Raw genomic sequence first — 19,677 nt, forward strand, 5'->3', positions numbered from 1 at the left:
TTTTTGACTGAAATGGTTTAATTTTCAGGCACCCAAGAATAAGTGATAAAGTTTACAGCTCACTGTGACCAATTTATGAAATTGCTCACAGTTTCTTAAACTCAAAAATCCAATATCCGTCAAAAGAAGAAAAGTAAATAATCTCAACTGGAGATTATAGGTTAGCAAAACTTATTTTTAGTTTTATTTTTCAAAACTCAATACTTTCAGTTGGGTTCAAAACTCAAAAATCTATTGCAGTCCACTGCATTTAAATTTTGTGTTGCTGAACTTTCTTTGTGACCATGATTGAAAATAATAGTTTGATGGTAGGTTTTTCTAGCTTTTTCTAGAGCTTTCTCACAGTGTTCATTAGTGAATAGAGGTTTCGTCTAGCAGTTATAGTCACGAAGCAGCAGAGGACACAGTGATTCCACTCTGAAACATTAGAAATGACTGTACTGCTTCTCATGATCCAGAATGATTTTTTAGAGACAACGCTGGTGGCAGAAGTTAATAATGCTCGTGGGCAGATGAAATTTCTCTGTAAACAGTCTCACTGTAGGTCATGAGCAACTGATGGCAGGCCAAGGTCAAGTAAACAAGTTAGCTGGATTCCTTCGGCTCCCCAAACAGTCAGTCGTTGGCCACCTGCTGCTAATCTGCTCGGCTACTGGGCCCCTGGAACCATAATAGCTTCCGTCACTGTTACCATATATGCAAAAACACATTTAATTCACGCTTACCAAGTCCTCCGTACAGAAGAGTGTGTTGCACATCATGCACTCACATTAACCTTGTTTTATATTATTTGCTGCATCATTCATCTTTGGTAATAAATTAGGTACACAAAGAGGTTTCCCAAATGTTTAGACGCGAAGGCATACACCGCAAACCACCATCTCTCCCACACACCCACACTTTTATACACCTACGCACAAAGATCCAGCGCTACAGCCTTCAGGTAGACATCCATCAGCTGGCCCCTGTGCTGCTCACTATGAAAAGGGAGATTCCCAAAGTGCAGTGTGAAATTAGAAAGGAGAAATAAGGTAATGTCAAAGGAATGTTTTACCATAACATTCAGCCTGTGGAAGGAGGTGCTGACTCAGTGTGTATGTTTCCCATAATCCAGTGAAGCATAAAGATACTGGAAGAGCTTGACGACGATGGACAAATTAAGGCATAGAAGTTAAAAGCGTAGCATTATATTGCCTTAATAAATCGCCTTAAGCAAAATTTACAGTGTTTAGATCTATTTTTATTCTTTCACTTGAGACCCGTCAGACAATTTATTTGCAATTTGTCCGGTGTTTGGGGATTCAGAGGCGGTGATGTCATGGTGTGGCATGAGAGCAGCCCTTGATAAGTTGAAGAGCCCTGCCTGCCAGTTCTCAGAGATAAAAGGAAATCTTGTTCACAGATCTGTGAGCCCTGCCTATCTCTGGCTTGTAGCTGAGGTCAAGGTGGCTGGCCTTCCCACACAGCTGGCACACACAGCGCTCTGTGATGGACAAAGTTCCTGGCAAACTCATTAAAGGAAAATTCTTAAGGCCTGGTCATATCAGCATTTGAAATGGCAACATTTAATGGCAAAATAAGCTTTTCCCAATAGAAACACCAAGATTTGGCCATGAATTTAAGTCTTTGAACAACAGCAAACAGTCTTGTTAGTTCTGATCTACATGTGAACAGAGAGCTGAAGAGTCCAAAATGTAGGAAGTTATTGTCCATTATCATTTTATTGTTTTGAGGTTTTTAAATCATTCTGTAGCTTACACTTGGAGTTAAGCTGGTCATTTCCTATTTTATTTTGTAGTCCTGGTCCTCCCTGTGTTGTCTTGACTTTACTTCCTGACTTTGTCCTTTTCCCGCCCTTTTTGATTGCCATTCGTTCCACCTGTATCTGATTAGTTCTTTGCCTACTTAGTCCTTGTGATTCTCTGTTTCTGTGTCAGTTTGTCATTAGCCTTTTGTGTCATCCCATGTTTCAGACCTTTGTTGCATTTGTTGGACTTTGGATTTGTATTTTTGAACTTTGTGTTCCTCATTGTCCCTCAATGGATTTGTTCATTTTGAACTCTAGTTTTCACCTACCGGCCCTACAACTAAGCTTTTTGTATATTCTGTTGGTTTATTAAAACACATTTTGAACAGTTTCTGCTCTGCCCTGTCTGCATTTGGGTCCACCCTCTTGTTTAGTGTTCAATTTTGACAACACTCAAAGTGTAGGTCAAATTAGCCTAACCCATGTATCTTTTAGTGTTAAAATGTATTTTCTCAAGCTCTTCTAAATCGTTTCCCACTTGACCTGCTGTAATTTTCATGAAGACGTTGCTACATACAGGCTAAATTCCTTGGCTTGACAAAGGGGAGGCAAAGTAATCTATGTCACCACAGAGTTGCCCTGTAACCTTAGCGCTGTAAACCACAGTAACAAGCTTGCTAATTGACTGTTAGCAAACTTGTTAGCGCAAAGAGCTTTTACATCCCTTCTTTAGCAACTTTTTGTTGAATTTTTAAAAACAAAATGCTGAGGGAGAGTAAACTGTCCGGTACAGACAAAAATAGGGGCTAGGAGAGCTGTTGTGATGGACTAGTCGTAACTGACTGGCAAGTGTTAGCAGTTAGCTCAGCAGCTGCAGTAATTTGTAAGCTATCCCTGTGAGCAGTCACTGTGCCACCTGTTTGGTGGGACTGCTTGTCACTCACCCTGAGTAACACCTGACCAATTCATAAACTTTTTCCTCATCTACATTTGTTTGACAGCATTAATCACTAATTACTTTTTAGGTTAGGATTTGACATTAAAAAAAACATAATTAGCCTACAAAACACATTGTAAAAGCTATCTTTTGTAATTGTATTAATGTGAGAGACCCCTTGCAGCAGAATTTACATATTGTGCATTTGAAGATTAAACCAGTTGTGGTGGGGTGCCCCAGTAGTTCACTTGGCAGAGTGTATGCCCTGTGTACAGACGCTGTGTTCCCAGCAGCAGTCCAGGTTCAACTCTAGCACGTGGCTTTTTGCCACATGTCACCCCTCCCCTTCCCCCCTTCCTGTCTACCTTCGACTGTTCTGTCATAATAAAGGCAAATAAACCCCAGTGGTCCCCAAAACCAATGGTCCTCAACATTTTTTGGCTTGTGGCTTATTATTAAAAGTGGGTGTCTAATTGGGGCCCCTTGTCATGTTTCAGATATCTATGAGTTGTTATCAGTTTCACCAAACAGACATTTCCCCTCTAAACTTTTCACATGGTTTTATTTAAGTAAGTATTCGAGGTCAAATGATCCAATATTTCACAAAAAAATCTGAACTTCCTTTCTCATCTGAACTTTTTTTTAAAGAAAAACCTACAACAGAGGAGCCACAGACAAAATGTTGGCATGAGAAAAGGCACGTGTAGCGTGAGACGCGTCAATTGCGTGAGTCTCATGCTCAACGTGTGAGAATTGGCAGGCCTGAAAATACTTGGTGTGTTCAGATGGTTAGCTGGCAAGTTGTCCCAGATGAAGATCCCTATGCAGTATATGCTTTTTGTATTTACTTTACTTTTTGCTTTTTACTGTTACTTGTTTTGTAGTCAGTTTTTCTGAATAGCTGGTATAATAAATGCAAAGTTTGCTGTACTTCCAAATCGCCACAATTATGAGAATAAGACTCCCTTTAATTGCCTTTAAAGATGCTGTAAGCTGCTGGACTTGAGATTCAAAGCACTCAGTTCAGAAGCTGAAGAGGACGTGGTTTGAAAGTGGCTCATGTATAAGAGACTAGACTCCTGCTCACATTTGATGTATAGAATATAAGTGGCTTCCTGCTCCTGTGAGCTCTGGGATTGGGCGCCAAAACTCCCCAAGTATAAATAACTGTCTCAAGCCAGATTCCACAGACAGTCTTTTTCACACTATTCTCTACAGTATAAACAACTTTTTCCTCCCTGGGATGTACTGTAGTAGCAGTTACACCTTTGCTTTTCTTGATAATTAAAAGTGGTGGAGCTTTAAACACTGGCGTGCTGTCCTCAAACACTAGCCCTTCAGAATTCAATGCTAGAAACTGTCTAGGTGTGTTCAGGGGACTATTCATTCAGCGCTATTCATGTTTTTCCTTTCCATGAAATATCAGCTCTACGTTTCTCTCCATCCTGTTGGCTGCTGCTCCCTGTATGCTGTCAGAGCAGTGGGCGTCGAGGACGCTGGACCAGCGTATGAATGCTGGGCTTTGTATGCTGGCATGTGTGGGCTGCGATCACCTCCAGTCTTAGCATTTAGATGGAGGCGTGAAGGGGAAAAAACATAGGGTTCTCCTTACTACTGCTGTATAAAAACCTTACTTTTAATGGGGAACTCCAACATTTACAGACTGCTGCTTATGATTTCCAAAAGTGAAATGGGTTTTGTTGAGCTCATTCACATCAAAGTGCAGGGAGGAGCTGGGAAAGTTGTAGCCTCATTAAAAATATGTTAAAAAATATACTCTTAGAAATAAAGGTGATAAATAGAACCATAAATGGTTCTTCAGCTGGTCCCCACAGGGGAACCCTTTTTGGTTCCTGGTAGAAGCTTTTATAAAGGTTGCACTTGCAACCCTTTCAGAGAGTTCTGCCTAGAATCTAATATAAAGGGTTATACATAACATATATATGTAGGAGGTTCTATGAAGGACCTTTTTATATTCCACAGACTCGACCTAGAACCCACCCAGGGGGTTCTACTGAGAATCCTTTTATTTTCCAAGGTATTTACATTGATACTACACAGGAGATTCTATCAAGAACCCTTTTACATTGCATGGATTTTTTTTTCTAGAACCTATTCAAGGGGGTTCTACTAAGAAACCTTTTAAATTCAAAAGATTTTACCTCAAAACCCACCAAAATCCAAGGGAATTCTACCAAGAACCATTTTATATTTGAAAGATTTTACATAGAACCCACAGAGGAGGTTCTACTGTGAACCCTTTATATTTTAAAGGTTTTATCTAGAACCCACCCAGGGGGTTCTACCAAGACCCATTTTATATTCTGAGTGTTTAATTTAGAACCTACCAAGTTTTACTTAGAACCCACCCTGGAGGTTCTACCGAGAACCTTTTTATATTACATGGACTTCACCTAGAACCCACCCTTTTATATTCTGAGGATTTTACCTAGTACCCACACAGGAGGTTGTATCATGGACCCTTTTATGTTATGGTGCAATGAAAAGGTCTCTTAATTGAATCCTTAATCTTACCTTAGTCTTGAAAAGAAGCCTTGGCAAACCCTTTTGGAACCCTTATTTCTTAGAGTGTGGAGGTACAAGCAATATCAGTCTTTTCAGCCTTGGGCCTCTCATTTTGAGGGAAACTTTACAGGAAGGAAGGTGGATGGGAGGAGGAGAGGTGGGGAGCAGAGAAGTTCTGGGGGTCCAATAATCAACTTTTCTACTAATCGTCAGCGTGCATATACAGGTGGCTGTATCTGTTTCACTTAAACAGGCCTCCTGGGCCAGTTTTAAGTGAGGGCGGACTCCCACGTGCCTCGCCAGATCAATACACGTCAGAGGGGACAAAGACCCCCTTTAGAAAACAAAAATTCCAAGTAGCGGGAATCCAAAGTGAAACAGAGGTGCTGCGGTGTTTGCTTTGGATGGGGTTTCACTGTTACACTGCTGCCTCTGCTGCTGAACCTGCTGCTGAAGGCGACGGGTGGTGTAGGTGGCGGTTTATAAGATGGTCACCTCCTACAAACATGCACACACAGAAAGAACCAACACACTTAAACGTATTTTCTCTCCCTTTTTTCGCTCTCTCACACACATGCTCGCACACACAGCCACACAAAGGAGGGCTTTCTTCACTTGTGCTTTTTTAACTCTTACTCTCATTAAAGCTCCTGCCGCGGCTGCAGCCCGGCCTGCTGCTCCATGAGGGAATCAGTTGAGTGGTCAGGTTGGACTGTATGCAGTCAGGCATGCGTTTGGCCCCAGAAGACCTTAAATTCTCCAGGCTGGACATGTCCTTCTAGGGAGTTTGGAAACAAGACCAGGGGGTTTGGATCAGTATTAAATTCTGCCATTTTAAAATGGGATTATGCAGGATTAATTCACTTTGGTAACATCTCTGTAAAATGATCATCCCTGTGGTGTGTTGACACAGGGAATATTACATATTGAATGTCATTATCTTTATGTATATCTTTTCGCTTTTCATTTTCTTTCCTCTTTTTCAGCTACCGTAGCCATAATAACTATCAATACTCTGCCATATTATTCTGATTATCCCGTCCAGACCACTGTTGTTGCTGCTGGGAATGTAAAACATATGACTTCCTCTGGGGAGTTTTCTTGAGAAAGACCCACCTGACACCACAGTTTAGAACAACAGTGTAAATGTTTTCATGAACTGGATACAGCTGTTATGTTAAAGGTCCCATGTATAAGATTTATGAGGATCTATGGGCAGAATATGGCAGAAATGGAATATACTATTCATACCTATGTTTTCATTTGTGTATAATCACCTGTAAATAAGAATCATTCTGTTCTCATTACCTTTGAATGAGCCATTTATATCTACAAAGCTCACAGGTCCTCGTCCAGGCCACCATGTTACGCCACAATGTTTCTACAGTAGCTGAGAATGGACAAACCAAACACTGGCTCTAGATTTGGCCTTTTGCGTATTTTACAAGTCTCCACTACGGGTAATGCTGGGGGTGATTATGCGATAGGCTGTGTGTATGTGTGACCAAAGAGGCTGGAGTTTCTACTGTTTCTCTCAGCAGCATAATCTCACATTCTACTGGACCCACCAATATTTTTTGTTCACATTTGTGAACGTATGCTCAAAGACCTCTTGCGGCTTCAGTGATCCCGCAGGTAGGGGCTGCAAGTCATCAACAACCGCTAGGCTAAAAACGAGCCTTACACATATGGGAGAGAAAAGTTTTGTTTCTTACACAGGAGTCTCTCTGATATGTTATGATCCACTTTAGTTATGCTGCGTTCCATGAACCCTGGAAGTCAGAAGTCCGAGCTGGGAATGACGTCACACCCGGGTTGGTTGCGTTCCAGTGAATGTATCGGAAAGTCAAAGATAAATAAATACAAAACAAGTCAGGGTTTGACAACAACCTTTTGACTAATTTTGCAGTATTTTGCACATACAAACACTGATGGAACTTGGACTGTGCTGTGTGTAAGAATGATATAATGAGAGACATATAAAGACAGAACTACTAATAAACAGGCCATCTTTGATTTTGAGGCCATGGTGGTGAGGTTCGTCTGACTCTCTGATTTGGACATCTTCAGGGGGTGTTGCAGTTGAATTTTCCAACTGGGAACTCAGAAATTCTGACTTCCCAGCAGAAATTGAAGGGACAATACAAGATGAATAAATCTGTTTTGTTCGTTTAGCTGCCATCTCCGTTATGCGCCTGCAAAGTCACCATATTCGTGTTCAAGGTACATCACACTGCATGCTACACTTGTTTTAAATAAATAACAATGTTTAAATTGAGAAGTTTGGACTGATCGTCACGTTTATTCTTTTGTCATCACTGTTGGGCAAACCCCGGACTCTCACTTACAATAGCATGACATGATTCTGTACATCTTAAAGAAAACTGAGACCATATTATACAAAAAACTTCATTCAAAACTGCAAATCTCCGCTGGCTACATCTAGCAGTTTTGGTGGTATTGCGGAAGGTGCTTCACCAGCAGTTGCCTGGTGGAGAGCTGCACTCTATTAAGTGCACTCTTCTAGTTTACACTGTTCTTTGTTGAGGGACACTTCTGCAGGATGTGATATGTGCATATGCACATCATTTCATTGAAGAGCACAACTACTCCGTCCATAAGAGGCCAAATGAAAACCGGGGAGACACGGACAACAAGGCTTAGCTCTTTTTTTCTTGTTCAGTACCCAAACTTTTGACCCTTCTGATTTCCATTTATCAGCACAACACACAAAGCACAAATAAGTCTTTGGCAAGTAGAGCTCAGTTTAAATGTCAGAGCGGGCTGTTACTATGCCAAACTCTGGCTGCTCCTCTGAGTTCAGGCTAATGTTTTCCCAGGAGTACCAGCCCCAGAATGAAAGTTCAAACGTGGGGCCGTTGTACTGAAAAAGCACCGAAATGGACAAAATAAGCTGAGCACAGATAACAAAGGCAACTTAGTCTCAAACAAGAGTAAGTAAGGGGCTTTTTTCCCATGGGGGAGCAACATAACAACAAAGCCGCAGGATGCGTGCAAGTGCTGTGGACACATGGTAAACATTATGTAGCAAGTGGGACCCTCATAAATGCAGAAATTGTGCGAATAGGTTGTTTTCATTCATGTATTTTGAATGTGTGCGTTACAGTGCTGGACTTCTGGTTTGATTTCAGGCTTAAAACTTTGCAGATGGGTGCTGGATCTGCAAAGACGGACTCTATCGATCTATCTATCTCTATCGATTTAGTGTCCCCTTCTGTCTGTCTGTCAGTCAGTTTCTCTTGTGCAGAACCCCCCGTCTGGCCTCCCGCGCAGATAGTGTGAGAACACTACTTTTATAGCTCAATAACAGAGCAAAACAAAATTAAACCCAACTTGTTAAAGTTATTTTACTGAATATAAAAGTGCTGCTGATGAAGTTAAGCAGCGGTTTCTACTTTTACTGGACTCTGAGTGTGTATCTGCAGGATATACAGAACCCCAAAAGGTCTAGTGTTGCATGGTGTGTGCATCTGTATATATACATGTGAAAGAACGTACATATAAGTGTGTGTGTGGCAATGGCCCCAGCGCTTAAGCCCCTGCGGTTTCTAATTCATTCTACCTCACATCCCCATAAACATCCTGCTGCAACTCCCTCGTGGTTTGTTTATGAGCTCAGCCTCTTCAAACAAAAGCCCACACAGGAGGTCGGTTTCATCTTGTATGACGACAGGAGATTCACACATCATTCACACAGCATGCCATCACTGGCAGCCATTAGGTTGCTCACAATGAGCAGTAAAATTAAAGAAACAAACACACAGCAATTACCTAGAATAAAAAGAAGAATGGAATAGGGATGTTTTCTAGGGAGTCACAGGAGAGCCATAAAATCTGAGTAGAAGAATAGATAAAATAATAAATATGTCAATTTAAAAAGTATGGAAATTAAAGAGAAATAAATACAGTGAAACCCAAAAAATAATGCATCTCAAAAACAGTCAACAATGTAAACCCGATTTATCATTATTTGGGTGCTTGAAAATGAAATACTTGCTTTTGAAAATATTAAATTATTAACCATAATTCACTTTCACTTTAATGAGTATAATCAACCATTTTTTATAATACAAATAATCAATTTTCCTATGAAAACATTGTATGGTAAAACTTTTCAAAACCTCAATTTAAGCTTTAATTTTGACAGTGTAAAAGAATAAATGAATATGCACACACATTTATTTCTGTATATATTTATTTCTATTCTTCGTTTGTATACCAGGCAGACAGGATGCTGACAGACACTGTGCGTTTACCTCTCTGAGCTCGGGACAAATGTCCCCTTTGGCCTGACTGAACATCGGAGCGTCAGGTAACCACGGTGCTCACCCAAAAACAACATGAAGAAGACCAACTTCCACCACTGAGGTCACGTGATTTCCTGTCAACTGTGGAGGTGCTCTCTTGTGGAGGTCCACCATATTATCTGCAGACAGGTCCCTCTTGTTATTTGGTGTATATTTCCACATTTATCTTTATTTATCTCATTCTTTTATTAATTTTCTTTTTTATATGCTCACATTTATTTTCCTCCTTTTTTCCTTTTTTCACAAATTTATTCTTTTTTATGGGACTCTCATAAATAAATACTTTTCTTTACAGAATATGCTTGATTATTGCTTGAAAAAAAAAGCATGTTGTAAATTGGTAGCTTAAAGCCTGAGTATATTTTATTTTAGCACTGCATGATTCCTCTAATAATCCAAGAACAATATGAGATAATGTGTATAACTCATAGTCACATGCTGTGCACTGAAGGTCAGCCTTCCAAACCTTCTGAGACAAAAGCAATTCAAAGATATCTCCATGAAGGATAAAACTGTCCTCATCCTCACATGGACTTTGCTAATGCAGGATCTCTTAGACAAACATCCGTGATGATAAGAGCCAGGGGTAATGACTGCAATGATAGGCAAATTGTTTCCCCTGCGCCCCACCCGGCATCGGTGGGACACCAGTTTCAACGGTGCGGAACAGACAGAGAGGGCCTCGAGCCAGATCTGGCTATTTATTTCTACATGTGATAGCGGTAAGACATTATCTTGGGAAAATAAACGGAAGCGTGCCTGTGTTAGTGTTGGAGGGTATCAGATGTTAGAAGCTTTTAAAGTGAAAGCACAGTCATGAATCTTCATTTGAATTTGGGGCTTGCAGCCTGTAAAATTCCTTCACAATCCATTTAAAAGCTGCTCAGATCAAAACTTTCCTATCAAACAATCAGTCAGATGAAGATGTGCAATGTGACAGGCGGGACAAACACTCAGTTCTCCTCAGCTTCACTGGGCCTCATGCAAGAACCACTCAGGAAACAGATTTGTTCTTGAGTGAGATGCATGATCTCTCAGTCCATTTTCAATTTCCAAGGCCTGTTATCAACAGACACGGATCAAAATGCCTGTGCCAACTGGACAGACCTACAGCCACTCAGAGCAAGGAATCATGTCACGTAGCACTGTATGACACATGCAAGTGTTGCCTGGTCCATCTTCAAGAAGCAGAAAAATGCTGCCCTGGTGATAATCTTTCTCATGGCGCAGCTAAACAGTAAAGTAAAATGTATTTCTGAAAACATCCGAGGCAAAAAAAAAGGTAATGAAATAACATAATCTTGATTCATATTGGATCAGTACTGCCTAGTTTGAGTTTTGTGAGCCTGTGTTGCACTCAAAATGTGTGACACTGGACTTCAAATCTAGACCGGAGACGCTTCTCTGTCAGTCATCGTATAAAACCTGCTCCATATTGAATAAATTGTTGTGATTGGCCTAAAGAGTTCCTGAACAGGTGGAAATCTGTTTGAACAGGAGGTTGGCCAGACGTCCAAGAAGAGCAAATGAAACTTGACCTCGCAGATTTGTCTGGTTTGCTCTGGCTGTACATACAGATATTTTCCCCGATCAATTTCATTGCCATTTTTCAGCACAGCAACTTCTATATTTCAGTAGTTGCAAGGAAGATTATCTCACTGCAACAACTGCCTCAGGGTTCTCAGTGTCCACAGGTCTCTGTCCAGTATCAAAACTGGCAGGCAGTAAAAAAGAAAAAAAAGCCCTGGTAAACTCTTTACCTCTACCTGCCCAGTGCCAAATAGCAGACTGAAAAAATTAGTGGCTAGTGCTGTTTGAATGGTGATCACAAGGCTCACAGGCAAAGTTGGAAGTTGTCCTATTTTTCTATTTCTTCCAAAATAACAATAGGCAATAGCTAACAAGCCTCCCTCAGGAGTTGGTGGAAACCAAGAAGGAGCTGAAATAAGAGTGAATATTGGACTTTTATTCAAGATCACCAAAAACCTGATTGGAAATTCTAATGTTGCTCAGTGTCTGGTCTATGTGTACTTCATAGTATGGCTCGACTCGATTCAACTCAATATGACTCGACTTGTTCTTTTTTGGTTTTCCATTGGTGAAAGTTGGGGATTGTACCTGGTCAAAGTGAGCTAAGTGTTACTAAGCAGTAGTCAAAACACCGCAGAACACTGATTGGTCGGAAACTCGTCACTAGAATCGTCATGGAGTAAGCAGTCATCTTGTTGTCTGCACTTCTTTTGTCTTACGGCCTGCTGTCTTTTCTAGGTACTTTCACACCTAAAATTCCGGACCAAGGTGCATTTTTTGAGACACTGTTCACATTTAGATCGCTTAGTATTGGTTCATTTGGTTTGCAACTGTCCAAGCAGACTAAAGAACTGTACATGTCATACACGTGTCCTGTCATCATCACCTGTGTGGGCTATATCTCCTGATATTTGACATGGTTTGAAGATGGGCATGCATCAGACACCGGCGTATATTATGGCACTTCTATGAGCAATACCACAGTAAAAAAAACAACTGAAAAGTGTCCAAGTTTTTTCCAGTTTTCCACTCTTCTTCCAGCTCTGATGATATCCTGTCATAATTTCCTGTAATTTGTCCAAACAACTAAACAATCCAAAAAATTTTTTGCACTAGAAACAAACAGAACCATGGTTCAGTTTTATCGGGAGCGAGACAACTATTTTGGCAGGACAAAAGTCCGGCAGTTTCATGTGGCGACACTATGATGATAAACTTAAAATCCCACCTGTAAGAATGAGAAAAGTGCTTGCAACCAAAAGTGAGCCAAGTTGAGTAGAGCCAAGCTGTACCTTGCAGTAGAAGCTATGTTTCTACGGCAAGCTGTACCTTACTACCAGATAAGTAAGAAGTAGTAGCAGAGAAAGTCATCATCTTTTATTGCTAAGTGTTACCAGAAAATGTCTGACCACCGCAGTTGAGTTCAGCAGGATTAAAGGAATGAAACATAGCTGTCATCAACCTAACAGTCTGGTAACACCTTGATCATGGTCCAAGAATACAGCTCAGGTTATGGATCATCTCTGTGGGATATAAGTCATACTCCTGTTTTCCTCATAAAGAGCTCCTGTCACAACACAGAGCTGAGTAAGCGAAGTTTTAACTAACAGAGGTCATTGAACTTGTGTTCTGTGAGGGAGGGTCACTACAGATTGAATGTATTTACATTACCATTTTTAGAAAATGAATGTGCCGTCCCTAATTATTTCTTATGAAACTGCAGCTTTTGACTCATGACTATGAACTCTGATGATTTAGCACTGAAAGCACCTTCTCAGTCAAAACATGCTCACCACAGTCACATCTGATTTTGCTTTTGGATTTAACTTAGTCTGACGAGGCTTTAAAGTGAAGTCACTTTTTGTTGGAAGACTATAAAAGAGTCCAGATATGTTTCAGAAACAGTGGCTCCTGCTGTGTGTGTAAAGTCTGGGAAAACATGAATGTACTTTGTGTGTAACGTTTGCTAAAGACTACTGTATGTTTGCTGCACACACACGCTGCAGTGTGACTCATGAATGTAGGCAGTCTTGTAAGTACATGTGGCCCGGGTGTCTAAAGCCTCAGAAGAATAAAATCAGTCAGTGAGTCTGGAGATCGACTGTAGCAGCCTGACAGAAGTACACTCTAAAGACACCTCCCCCGAGGCTCCGGTCTTTGCTGTGCAGCGGAGCATACCACGCCAGCAGAGGCATTTTAAAGGTTCCTCCAAAGTGCGAAATAACAACTGGGGGTCTCCCATAATAGTTAAAGCAAACAAAACAGCCTGACCCGCACAAATGTGAAATGCAGGCCAAGCCTCTAAGAATGTCAACATGGCAGCCGCAAAGCATCGGAAACATGCTTCGGTCAAACACCACACACACACACACACACACACACACAAAGATAGATAAAGGCTGCACAGGAAGAGGTGGGAGTAGATAGAGGAGGAATGGGGCACAATGGGGACAATAGAGAGGCACAGAAATCAACCCTGTCAAGTGCACACAATTCAGACTTGTATACTCAATATATCACTCTTAGAACTAAAGGTGCTGACAAAAACCATAAAAGGCACTATGGGTCATCCTCAGGCCTTTTCCCCCCAACATGGAACATAGGAGATCCAAAACTCCTTTTGGTTCCAGCTGGGAACCAACTTTTCAGGTTCTGGATGAAAACTTCCACAGATGATTCTAGATCCTTTAGTTTGGGTTCTAGATAGAACTTTCTGACAGACTTTTTCCACCAACATGGAACCGGCATCGTCCCAGTTCAGGTACCTAATTTGGAACTGTTTTCCACCAAAAAGTAGTTTGTTCAGAACCTGAAAAAATAGCAGGTTTTTCTTGGGAACCAAAGTGGGCATGTCATATTGTCATAACTCTTTTATATTCTAAAGGTTTTATCTAGAATCCATCCGGGGGGTTCTGCAAAGAACCCTTTTATGTTATGAACAAAGAACCCTTGATAAAAAGTTCAACAGTCCTTGTTCTTGAAGGATTTCAACAATCCTTGAAAAAAAACTTTTTTCAAAAAGGAGTTCTTTGGGTGAAAAGAGTTCTGACAGGGATGCTTTGTACAAAAAACTGTTGACAATCCCTTTCTTCAAAAAAGGGTTCTTCTGAAGCAAATGGTTCTGGGTAGAACCTCAGCCCTTCATGAAAAACCCTTTTGGAACCTTTATTCTATGGAGATCCCTTCTATGGTGTAACAATTCCAACCAGAACCCTGTCTTTGGCTTCTATCCAGAATCTTTCCATCTTCTATGGATGCTAACAAGAACCCACCCACGGGGTTCAACTGAGAACCTTTTCTTTTTTTCTGTGGGTTTCATTATTAACCCACCTAGGGGGTTCTACTGAGAACCCTTTTATATTCTTACAAATAACACTTGATGAAAGAGTTCCTCAAGTATCTCAGCAATCCTTGAAGTGGATTCTAAAAGTGGTTCTTTGGAGGAAAAGGGTTCTGAATGGAACTCTTTACACAACAAAAAAAAAAAAAAAAAAAGTCCCTTTCCTCAAAAAATGGCTCTTCAGAAACAAATAGTTCTGGGTAGAAACTCAGCCCATCAGGAAGAACCCTTTTGGAACCCTTTTTTCTAAGAGTGTATTATATACTGTATACTTGTGAGTGTTTAGAGGAATGGTGCCCCCATCAACACATAATGTATATATGTTGCTACAACAGAAAGCCTTGTTGTTTGTTTGGTTGCAGGGTCTAATCCTGCCTATTTATAATTGCAGAGAAACAGAGCCCCCCCCCCCCCGCAGGAATGTTAATCTTCCCAAGGACTCTGGTCAAGAGTCCAGTGGCCCAGCCCCAACAAACGCCACACAGCTGACAGGGTCGATCCAAGTCCGTTGTCTCTTTAAGGAAGATGCGATTAATCCAAAGCCACAGGAAAGGAAAGAAATGCTGTCCAGTTGCATTCTTTAAAAGCAGCCTCACAGTGCAACCACACAAACCAATGAAAGCGCCAGAGATTCCAGTGAATTGAGGCAAACTGTGAGGAAGGAGAGCAGAAGAAACTCATCAGCAACTTTCACCCTGCAGCATCTGCAGGAGAAAATAAAATTTAACAGCATATAAACAGAAAGAAATAGCCTGTCACACTGTCGAATGGTATAGAGCTCCCACTGGACACACATGGGCTCTTGGGTATCTTCAACATGAACGTTATCACAGCTTGGGGACTAGAGGAGGGTCAAATTGTGTGGACCCTGAGAGAAATAAAACATGGAGACAAGGAGTAACACCAACATGCAAAACATTTCAGAAGAGAAGCCCTATTTTTATACTTTTTTAAAGCCTTATTTTTGTCAGCTATGCTAGCAGCATAGCTCTCTGTCTGTCAGTTGGTCAGTGTGTTCACTTCTGTGGGCCAACTAAAATATTTTTAAAAAACTATTAGATGGATTGTGTTGCACATTTCGTACAGAAAAAAAAAAAAAAAAAGAAAGAAAGAAAAAAGAAAACCCTGCTGACTTTGGTAATCCACTGACTTTTTTTTCAACAAGTGGATGGATTGCCATTAAAATTGTCCGTGACATGTAGGCCCTCCTCTAGATGAACAGTAATAACCGGATCCATCATCAAGTCAGATTTTAAATCTGTCTAATACTCTGGTTTATGACCAAATACCTGCAAAACTAATAACATTCAGCCTCAGCTGTACTTTTTATGTGTCAGTTATAAAATGTTAGCTTGGTAACACATTGAATCCTCTGAACATCCCTATGCTAGCATTGCCATTACAAACATATTCTAATGTTAGCAATTTACTTAAAGCACTACTGTGCTTTACAGCCTCACAGCAGAGCTTGAGACCTATGCCTGAACCCAACTGGACCCAATGAGTTTGGGTCGGGTCGGGTTGGGCTTTATTTCTCAGATATTTCACAAGCTCACATCAGGTTCAGGCTGCATTATTATTGTTTTTTTGTTTGTTTGTTCTCTTCAGTTTAGTTACTATTTAGTTGTTATTTCATATTGTACACTATAAGCAAAGTGTTATTTCAGTCAGGTCTGTTGCAGACTTGCAGGGCAGACAGTGCAGCACGACCTGTCCAATGATGCATAGAGGGGAGCTGAGAAAAATGTCAGGCTGTCAGATAATCAGATTCGGGCCTGTAGACTGTACGACTGAGACACACTGCCCACCAGCACATGTAAACAGCAGCGCTGCAGCAGAAACACTGTCTGTGTGGTCGTCCACATGTGCAAGCAACAGCAGTTCAGCATGGAAGCTGGGATGCACAGGCAGTGTGGCCTGAGCGATAGGCTGCACGCAAAATCAATCCCTGTTTATTCTATAGTGCGCTAGATTTACTGTCCACCATTTTATTCGAGTGCCCAAAATCTCTGTGTGTAAATTTTATAACATACAATGAAATGAAAAAGTATTGTTCATGGTGTGTGGGATAATTTCTACTAACAGTCCCACACTAAGTCCCACACAGTCTGCAGTCCCTGGCAGGTTGGTGGTATATACTTTATATATGTATTAAAAAACATCAAAAATAACACGAATAATACAAAGGCACAGATAAAACCAGACTGATGTCATGTGCATACAAGAGCACATAACTATAAAGATGATAACAGGACTTTATTGTCTGAAATCTCAATTAATGCTCACTATTGAGTGTTTATTAGAGGTTCAATGATTGATCAATTACTTGTCTAACTGATCAAATGGTTTGGGTACTTTTTAAAGAAAAAAAGTCAAATTCTCTGATTCAAGCTTTCTAAATGTGAATATTTTGTGGTTTCTTTACTCCTCTACTAAATATCTTTGGGTTGTGGTCATACAGACATTTGAGGACATCAGCCTTGGCAAACACTGAACATTTTTCACCATTTTATGACATTTTATAGACCAAACAACGAATCAAATACTTGTTAATCAATAGAATAATTGAGTGTGAAAATAATCCTTAGTTTTGGCCCTGGTGTTTATCATATACAGAGTAATGAATGAGTGAAGACTTGAGTGGCTTCAGACATAACTTTGGTCTTAGCTGAGCAGAGAGAATTCAGAGAATTTTGTGTTCCTGGACATTTTTCCAGTTCAACATTATATCCATTTAGGATTGGTGATTTCCACAGCTATTTTGGAACTATCATGTTCCTCTTTCATAGTAAAGGGAATTGAGAATTAGTAAGTGGAAAACCAGCCTCAAAAAGTCCTGCACACACTCCGTCAGCAGTCTCCAGGATGATGAAATACGCTCTGCCCTGCACTGCACACAGCAGCTGAATGAACTTCAGTTTGTTTGAAATGTGCAGTAGATAAAGCTGGCGACACCTGTCTCTAACTGACACACAGGCTCATAGCAGGACTCTTTAATTCCAAGTGGTGCTAATTTCCACATCTGATTCTGGACATTTCACAGATTAATCTTGGCAAGCCCTGGCTTCAGAGAAGGAAGTCATTTAGAGAAGGAATTTGACTGAAATTTAACAGGATGTGGCTGTGTCTATGTGCATCTGTCCAGATTCATCCCTCTTTTCAGATTTATAGTTAAGAAAGGTGGAATGCGAGTAATAATTTGCGCACTCTTACAAGATGAATGCCACCTTCTTCACAGCCTTCACCTCTTCTTTCAACTCAGTCCCATTAGAGTTCTCCTTACATCTGGTTTGTGTCACAGATCACGTGGGTTTGTGAGGCCTCTCGTTTATTCTCAGCCTTATCACTTACAGCCTGGCCAGCTTCTCACACCAGCACGCAGTTCATTTGAAAGGTGCAGTAGCCAAGTTGCAGCCTGTTGCTACAGTTAATGAGCCATAAAGTTTTTGGACAAGGTACAGTGGGCTTCTCATCACAAAAACAGAGGTCACCACTTCCCAATCTGTTTAATATGTTCCACTGTTTGTTTGGCAAGCATTTTTCATGCATTGTTTTGCAAACTTCAGAAGTCTGAGTGCTGGGAATCCACTTTACAAGACTCCTACCAGGCCGCGGCTAACTTCATGTGTGCGCCAGATACTTCATCTGTCAATTTGTCAACTAGATTTATAATGATGGTGGGTTACAAGCCATAAAAACCACTAAGATAAACATAGCAGCCATGGAACAAATGTGCCACAATTTCACTTCTAAACACTGGCACTGTATCTACAGTCAACATGCAATTTATTTGATTAATGTCTTGGGTTGGTGTACTTGATAAATACTAGAACTGGATACCAAATTAGAAAGTATGTTGTTTCATTATTCATGAACAGGTCTGGGCTGTTAGAGTTGTGTCGTTCATGAACAATTCGCTCAAAAGAATGAATCTTTTGGGCGAACAAACTGAAATTAATCGCCTCCTGAAAAGATCTCAGTTTAGTTGAGCTCAGTCAATTGCGAGTGAACATACAGGGACACACACGTCTTCTGACAGCTCACATTCACTTGCACGCATACTGTGAGGAGACGCCACTGCAGCAATGGCAGCTAGTTAACTTCTGGTACTTTAGATTCATCTTTAGCATCAAATAGCTAATTGAAACCAAACTTTTCAGAACACTTGAACAAACGTTGGTGCCATAAGAATCACCTAAAATGACAGAAACCACCTCTGACCGCGTTTTATTGGCCCATGTCCTATCCACTAACATCAAGGAGGCCTGTACTGCAGCCAGCCACCAGGGGGCGATTGAGATGCTATGGATTCACCTCTGGGGAGCTGTCATGTTGTCCACTGATATACAGTCAATGGTTCGTAACCTGAAAAGTTGGTTCCCAGCTGAAACCAAAAATGATAAGGTTTTCCTTGGGAACCAAAGTGGGCATGTCACATTCTACAGGCAGGGGTGTCACTTTGTGTTGAGAAGTTGCGGGGACATAAGGGCTCAGATGAAAGACTTTTTTTTAACAGCCATCAACATATACAATTTTGGGCGATGCAATGGGGGGATCAGTATGAGGTCAAACCAGATAATTACGGCGGATTGGGGAAAAAATTGCATAATGGCATATCAAAAGGACACTGACGCTGCTACAGAGTCAACAGTACCAAAATATACAGCATAAAACACAACATCAGTCATCATCACATCCACAGCTGCAACACCATGTTGATTGCTTGAAAAATGGCCACATTGAATCAAATGTAGAGAGCACCAGTGTACATCAATCACTGCCCTGAAATGTGACAAAATACAAACAGCTGAGGGAATACAATAACAATCTTAGCAAATCATAATAGATGTTTTTGTGGCTTTGTGTTTTTTGGCTGAAAAAGTGCTGCATATTTTTTGAATTGTGAAGAAAACACAGCATTTTTTCATATTTCATATTTTAAAAATGAACAATTCTCAAAGTGAATTCTCCGTTGTTAGCTAACACTTCTTGGGGCAATCTATTTGTTAGAAAAGTATGCTTTTAAAAAGTGATGAAGACAACATCTGCTATTTCATAAAGTGGCGGGGACATTGAGACATCCCCAGCATAAATGACAACGGTGCCCACAAGTTGTTTGACAATGTGCAACACCATCTGTTGATGACACATCCCTAATTATAATGGTATGGGCTGGTTTGCTAGATTGCACCATGGTTACAACAATCTTGTACATAGCCAGAGTTAATTTGGTGGAAAAGGGGCCTGAGAGAGACAAATACATAGCTTG

This window comes from Lutjanus erythropterus, chromosome 15 (assembly GCF_056507025.1).
Source record: "Lutjanus erythropterus isolate fLutEry1 chromosome 15, fLutEry1.hap2, whole genome shotgun sequence".
NCBI lineage: Eukaryota > Metazoa > Chordata > Actinopteri > Lutjaniformes > Lutjanidae > Lutjanus > Lutjanus erythropterus.